We start from the raw sequence: 8,435 nt of genomic DNA on the forward strand, positions 1-8,435 counted from the left end.
AAATATTACTGATGGGGAATCTTTGTCTTACAACTAAAGCAAATAAAATACTACTGATGGGGAATCTTTGTCTTATAACTAAAGCAAATAAAATATTACTGATGGGGAATCTTTGTCTTATAACTAAAGCAAATAAAATACTACTGATGGGGAATCTTTGTCTTATAACTAAAGCAAATAAAATATTACTGATGGGGAATCTTTGTCTTATAACTAAAGCAAATAAAATACTACTGATGGGGAATCTTTGTCTTATAACTAAAACAAATAAAATATAACTGATGGGGAATCTTTGTCTTATAACTAAAGCAAATAAAATATTACTGATGGGGAATCTTTGTCTTATAACTAAAGCAAATAAAATATTACTGATGAGGAATCTTTGTCTTATAACTAAAGCAAATAAAATACTACTGATGGGGAATCTTTGTCTTATAACTAAAGCAAATAAAATACTACTGATGGGGAATCTTTGTCTTATAACTAAAGCAAATAAAATACTACTGATGGGGAATCTTTGTCTTATAACTAAAGCAAATAAAATATTACTGATGGGGAATCTTTGTCTTATAACTAAAGCAAATAAAATATTACTGATGGGGAATCTTTGTCTTATAACTAAAGCAAATAAAATACTACTGATGGGGAATCTTTGTCTTATAACTAAAGCAAATAAAATACTACTGATGGGGAATCTTTGTCTTATAACTAAAGCAAATAAAATACTACTGATGGGGAATCTTTGTCTTATAACTAAAGCAAATAAAATACTACTGATGGGGATTCTTTGTCTTATAACTAAAGCAAATAAAATACTACTGATGGGGAATCTTTGTATTTTAACTAAAGCAAATAAAATATTACTGATGGGGAATCTTTGTCTTATAACTAAAGCAAATAAAATATTACTGATGGGGAATCTTTGTCTTATAACTAAAGCAAATAAAATACTACTGATGGGTAATCTTTGTATTATAAGTAAAGCAAATAATATATTACTGATGGGGAATCTTTGTCTTATAACTAAAGCAAATAAAATATTACTGATGGGGAATCTTTGTCTTATAACTAAAGCAAATAAAATACTACTGATGGGGAATCTTTGTCTTATAACTAAAGCAAATCAAATACTATTGATGGGGAATCTTTGTCTTATAACTAAAGCAAATAAAATACTACTGATGGGGAATCTTTGTCTTATAACTAAAGCAAATAAAATATTACTGATGGGGAATGTTTGTCTTATAACTAAAGCAAATAAAATACTACTGATTGGGAGTTTTTGTCGTATCCTTTTATCCATTTCTATTTCCTTACTTATCCATCCATTTACTGGAATATTTATTTTATTAAATATATAAGCTGATATACAGACATTTCTGATTTTTCTACTAAAATCATATCATTTCATTACATCCCATAATATTTCATGTTCAGTTTAGTCAAATGCTTTATCATCTTTTTTTAATAAATTTTAACTCCTGCTTTCTTTGTAAAATATCATCTGCCAATTCTCTTATTATCATTAATAACTTTTGAGAACCTTTTACTTTTATATCCTATAATTTTCTTCCATAATATATTCCATCTTGTTTTTAAGTTTTCTTTGTATTATTTTCATAAACATCTTATAATCTATACTATTAAACATTATTGATCCCCAGTTATTTGTCTTTTTTCTCCTTTCTCCTATATAAATTTTAATACGCCACTACATAATTTCTTATGCTTAAATCCATCGTTCAACCATTCATTTGAAACTAGTAACAAATATATTTTTTTTGCCATACCTCTAGACTTTTATACATTTCAAGGCCAACTTCACCAGGACCTTGTGCTGAATTTATGTTTAGGTATTTAAATATTCTATCTAAATCATCCAGAGTAATTTATTTTTCAATTTTCTTATTCATTTGTTCTGAAAATTTCTTTGTTCTCCAATTTTATTCTTTCTTCTCTTTGCTGTTTTAAATATTTCTTCTGCATGCTTTCTTCCAATCTCCATAATTTGAAGTTGACTTTTTTTATTTCTCCTTGATTATCTTTCATTTCTATCATCACGCTGCTCTTCTCGTTTACTAATTTTATTTAAATAGGCTGATACTTCTTTTTACCCTGTAGTAAATTCTTTGTTTATATAAAGATTCTTTAAGTTTATTATAGTTTATTTTAAATAACTCCTCTGTCATAATACTCATTTTTTATTTCCGGCTAGATTTTCACATACATATTCATATGTTTTGATATATAGGTTCGTAGATGAGTACTAGGCTAATGGCCCTGGAGCTAACACAAGTCTAGCCAAAGAATATTCCCAGTCGTCCTGTTGCCGGACATTAATATTTTGTGCCCCTATTGAGCAAGGCTGTTGAAGTGATCCCCGGGGTGAATTTCCTGTTACCCATCCACTCGTCTAGATCTTACTTGAAGAGGGCTAGTGAAGTGCTCTGCTAGACATGAATGGGTAGTTTATTCCAGAATATGGGAAGAATCTGGGTTAGGAACCTTTCCCTCCAGCATGTTCTATTTATTGTTTTGACAAGGTTGAGGTCTTTGGAGCATGTGGTGTGGACAGATTGAGACTTTTTCAGATGAAGCATGTCTTGCAACACTGGGTCAGACATGGCTTTGTATGCCAAGCAGAGATCGCATCTAAGTAGGCGATATGAGATGGAGTAAAGCTGTAGTTTTTTGAGTCTGTCTGTATAGAGCATGTAGTCCTAGGATCCTTTTTGTGAGGAATTTTTGTGGCCTCTCCAGTTGTAGGTGTCTAGTGAGATATATGCCAAATGGGGCATTGTACTCCATTATGGGTCTAATGAGGGATGAGTAGAGAGGGATTATGACTTCTTTCTTCCTGGATGAGAAACCTTTTGTAATGAGGTGTGCCACACAGAAGGACTTTCTAACTACAGTGGCAACATGGTTGTCGAAGGAGAGATTGCTATCTACCTGTGTCCCTAGATCTCTTATCACATCTTGGGAGTGGAGTGGGCTACCATCGATGTGGTAATTTGTGGGCACTGTGTTTTTCCTGAAGGGGATGACGATGCACTTTTTAGCATTGAGCTTAAGACCATGGTTCTGGCACCAGTCGTTGGTGTCTGTGAAGCCTTTTTGTAGGATGTCTACATCAGTTTGAGAATCAGTAATTGCTCCCAGTTTGCAGTCATCTGTGAATTTTGTTAACCAAAGTCCCTTGGTGTTGGCCTGAACTTCAGAGAAGTAGATACCAAACAGGACAGGACCCAGGACAGATCCCTGTGGGACTCCACTTGTAACTGCCCGGTAGTCGGATTTGAAGTCTGCTACTTTCACCGTGTGGGTTCTGTCCATGAGCCAGTTAGCAACCCATCTTATGACGTAGGGGTTTATGCCTAGATTAGCATGTCTGTCAATGATCCCTGAGTGGGGGATAGTGTTGAAGGCCTTGGCTAGATCGAGGTAGGCTGTATGGACAACCTTGCCTTCATTGACCACTCTGGTGACAGATTTGAACAAGTCTATCAAGTTGAACAGACATGAACCCAAACTGTGAGGGATCCAGGGTTTGAAGGTTCCCTATATCACTATTTATGAGGTCCATAATGACACGCTCCATGGCCATACAGATCAGGCTTGTAAGGCTGATGGAGTGGTAGTTTCCAGGGTCAGTAGTCGCTACCCCCTTTGTGGAGTGGAATGACTGTAGCGGTGCGCTATTTGGTAGGAACAAAGCCTGAAGTGAGGCTGTGGTTGAACAAGGCATTCAGGTGTGGTGCCAGTTCCCTTTGTAATTCATGTAGAACACAGCCAGATTTATTATCAGGTCCCATAGAAGCTGCATTTTTGGCTTTGGACCTATATCCTTGTTTTTGTTGTTTGTCTTATTCTGCTATTGTAAAAACAACTTTTATACTTTCTTTTAAAAGTAATCTACTATTCTGGCACATCAGAGTAATATCATGTTGATCTTTTCATAACTATATCATTTCTTTTTCTTTTCATTCCGTAATTTTTCATTTATTATTTTTATACCTTTGCTATCCTGTAAATTGTTCATCTCCCAGGCTGCTGCTTGTAAATGTTTCACCTCCAAAGCCCCTGCTTACACTTATCAAGGGTACCAGAACTTGTCAGAGATTTGAAATGTATGGCTAGGCTTACAAAAGACCCTTGTGGCTGATAAACCTAGTAATCACGTATGAACCTATGAACCTATTAAATAGTTTAATATATATTTTTTATTTTCAAGTATTTCTATCCATATCAGTAAATGATCTGAAAAAAAACTGTAACAACTGATTCATCGTCCATTATACTTATGTTTTATAAAGTAATCAATTTCAGATTTTCGCATACCTCTTCTGTATGCCCATAATTCTCTGTTCTGTAATACCAGCTCACCACATTTCATCACTTCCCTCATCTTTTTTATGTCCTTTTCATTTTTCCTTCCTTTCCCCATTAATTCACAGTGAGAATCTACTCTTATTAAAGTATTCATGTTTACTACTATGTCATCTAATAATTGATGAAATACATTTTCCCTTTCTTTGTAGCTAACATATGCATATATATGCAAACAAAACAAAACATGCCAAGGACCAAACTGAAATGTTGTTAAGAAGTGTTTTATTGAGAGCTTTCATGTCACAAAGTCAGGGACTTCATCAGAGGACTATATTCTGATAAGTTTTTGACTTTGTGAGTTGAATACACTCAATAAAATACTTCTTAATGGCAGTTTGGCTTCTTCCTTGGTGTGTTTTATTTTCTTTTTTCTTCCCAAATATCTTTATTAAATTTACACATATGACAAAGCCAATGTAGCATTTATATAAATGAAAAACATACAAAATTATATTATTTTAGTTACAGTTTACATCACAGACTCCATTGAAACAACAGTAGTTTTAAACATTATATATCACTTATAAACATCCAGTCATTGTCAGTTAAGCATTATATAGCTCATTCAAACCCTGCCTCTTAAAGCTTGTTCCTGCTCTGTATATATTGTTCCCAGATTCCCATGTTTTCCTATGTAGTTTTCTTCTTCCCTTTTCTAAAGATCCCAGTTCTAGTTGTTTTATCTCTGTTACTATATTCACTGCTTCTTGTAAAGCTGATCTAGACTTTGATTTCCATTTTCTAGTAATCGCTTTTTTGGCAGCCACCATAATTAGACTCAGCAAGACTTTACTATGTCTAGGCAATTCTGATTTTGTAGCATAACGCAGTCAACCCAATCTGCTCACCCAGCATCTTCGACAGAGCGGTCTGCAAGGAATCCCAAAAGTCTGCCAGCCCATCACACTTCCAAAAATATGTTCCCAGTGGTCCTTGGTGTGTTTTGATTTGTTTTGTTTGTTTTCATGGTTGAATTACACTCCTTACAACCTCTTTGTTTTGAACATATGCATATATAGTTATCAATCTATAAATGTTTCCTGCCACCTGAAATCTACAATAGTGACTATCGCCATTTTAATTATTGTTATGTCTAAAAGTTTCACTACTTTGTTACTTTGTTTGCTATACCTGAACAGCAGTCTTTCCCAAAATTCCAGATTATTTCTCTATTCTATTTATTTTCTGTTTGTAATCTTTCTCCAGTTATTAAGAATCTTATATCCTATAAAATGATGTCTACATCACATTTTAGACCATTCTAGAATTGCTATTCTTCTGTAGATATTTTTTATAATGTTAACATTTATTGAATGAATTCCTAAATTATCGGTTACCCTGTTCATTAATTTTAAAAAGGAAGACATTCTCTCCTTATGTTATTTCATCCATTTCCTTTCTGTCTTATCTTTGAATTTATACTTTTAAAAAAAAAAGGCAGGAGTCAAAGATGGATGTGGCAGAGTTAAAGATGTTAAGATTTGCACTGGGTGTGACGAGGGTAGACAGGATTAGGAGTAAGTATATTAGAGGGTCAGCCCAGGTTGGAAGGTTTGGAGACAAAGCCAGAGAGGTTAGATTGCATTGGTTTGGACATGTGCTGAGGAGGGATGCTGGGTATATTTGGAGAAGGATACTAAGGATGAAGCTGCCAGGTAAGAAGAAAAGAGGAAGGCCAAAGATAAGTTTTATGGATGTGGTGAGAGAGGACATGCAGGTGGTTGGTATGACAGAGCAAGATGCAGAGGACAGGAAGAAATGGAAACAGATGATCCACTGTGGTGACCCCTAATGGGAACAGCTAAAAGAAAAAGAAGCTCTTTAACCCTTTTGCCAATAGAATTCTTTTTACTGTTTACTACTTTCCATCTTATATCTTCATCACAAACTTCAGGCTCTGTTTCTATATCTTTTTCCTCCTCTTTTTTATCATCATCTTTTTATTTTTCTAATTTGTTTTGCGCTATTTCTTCTTCATCTTGTTCTTTATCCCGCATCTTATTTTCATTGTCTTTCTCTTTACAGTCTATCCATGTATGTCCTTTTTTTACATTTATGACATTGAAGTTCACATTTCTTTACATCATGCCTAGTTTTCCCACATATGTAACATCTCTTCTTATTACAATTATTTACCAAATGTTCTTCTTTACCACAAAAAAAAAAAAAGCAAACAAAAAAAAAAACACGTCCTTGGTTGTTCCCACACCCGTGTTCCCTTCAGCCATTATAACAGCTGGAATATGTATAATTTTCTCACTTTCCATTTTCAAAACAACATTATAATCCCATCTTCCAGTCCATTTCATAATCCAGTTATCTAATTTAGAAATGTCTATCACATCTTTGCAAATACTTTATAAATGTTTTCTTTTTAAGTCTTTCTTTCAATTACTGTCTGAATATCATTCACATACGTTCTTTTTTTGTTTCTTTCAGAAAAATGCATCAACTACATTTTCATTCCACAGGTTATCGTTCTGTCTTTTTTCATATTTACAAAAAAAAAAATTTCCATACTTGGTACAGTCTCAGAAATAATGTCACAAAATGTGGGCCTACTTCAGTTTGTCAAAACGCTTAATTGAGTGAATCGCTATTCATCGAACCCTATTCAGTGAAAGCTCAATTAAGCGAACAACAATTTCAGTGAAAACTTTCTCAGGGAAAAGACCTGGTTGGCCATTATTGGGTATTTGCCCTTTTCCCCATAGTAGTGTGATCTTGGAGTTGGTATATTTAGCTAGGGAGGTGTGTGGGGCTTTGCCCCCCCAACATTGGGGGATGTGGGGGATGTAGCCCCCCATTTTGCAGAGTTTTACATTTTGATGTCTTTGTTATGATCGGGAGCTGGCCCAGTGGTTATTTTGCCTGGGAAAGTTTTCACTGGAATTGTTGTTTGCTTAATCGAGCTTTTGCTTAATTGGGTTCGATGAATAGCAATTCACTCAATTAAGCATTCAACAATATGATATAGACCCACAAAATGTGCCGCATGTGTCTTGATACACAAAGGAAGTATAACTGTGTCCCATACCGCATATCTGTCCATTTCAGTATTCCTCTTAATTTGAACCCTTACAAAAACCTTAGATTAATGCTACTTACTTTGATCCCTTACAAAAAATCTTCGATTAATGCTACTTACTTTGAACCCTTACAAAAAACCTTCTATTAATGCTACTTACTTTGAACTCTTACAAAAAACCTTCTATTAATGCTACTTACTTTGAACCCTTACAAAAAACCTTTGATTAATGCTACTTTGAACCCTTACAAAAAACCTTCTATTAATGCTACTTACTTTGAATCCTTACAAAAAACCTTCGATTAATGCTACTTATTTTGAACCCTTACAAAAAACCTTCTATTAATGCTACTTACTTTTTCTTCTCTTTCAGTTCTTCAGCCTTAGTCTTTAACTGGACATACTTAAAGTACTGCACTGATTCAGGCTGGTCAGGCAGTATGACTGTTAAATGCTGCATCTTAAAATTTCTCTAAGGAAAAGAGTAGTTACTAATTAACAATTTATATGGCCAAAAATACTCATAAATGGAATTTACTTTTGATTAAGCATGAAGGTAGATATCAGGGAAACAGTTTCACCTGGTGACCACAACTGAGGGAGGGAAAACTGATTTGGTGAGGAAAGTAATATTCAACCATTTTTAATATCAACTTTATCCATGTTAGGGTCACAAGCAGCTGATGCATATCTCAATTTGCAACAAAGACAAGGCAGAAACCTTTCCTGAATGGAATGGCAGTGCATCACATACTATATATGCATAAAGCAGCATGGCTCTTTACACGGATGCAACAGTAACGCGATGCATAGAATGCGACCATGAGGTCACAGTCAAAGTTGCATGCATGATGCATCTCTGTCCCTAAGATTCTTTATTTATAGGCCATGCCTAACTGTTCTTCATTAAAAGCATATATGTGTGTGTGTGTGTGTGTGTGTGTGTGTGTGTGTGTGTGTGTGGGGGGGCATTAATAGATATATGGGTCTATTACATTTAATCTGAAACACCCAA

The sequence above is a fragment of the Protopterus annectens genome, chromosome 12.part0 (genome assembly GCF_019279795.1).
Source record: "Protopterus annectens isolate FY-2018-M chromosome 12.part0, PAN1.0, whole genome shotgun sequence".
In the NCBI taxonomy this organism is placed as follows: domain Eukaryota; kingdom Metazoa; phylum Chordata; order Ceratodontiformes; family Protopteridae; genus Protopterus; species Protopterus annectens.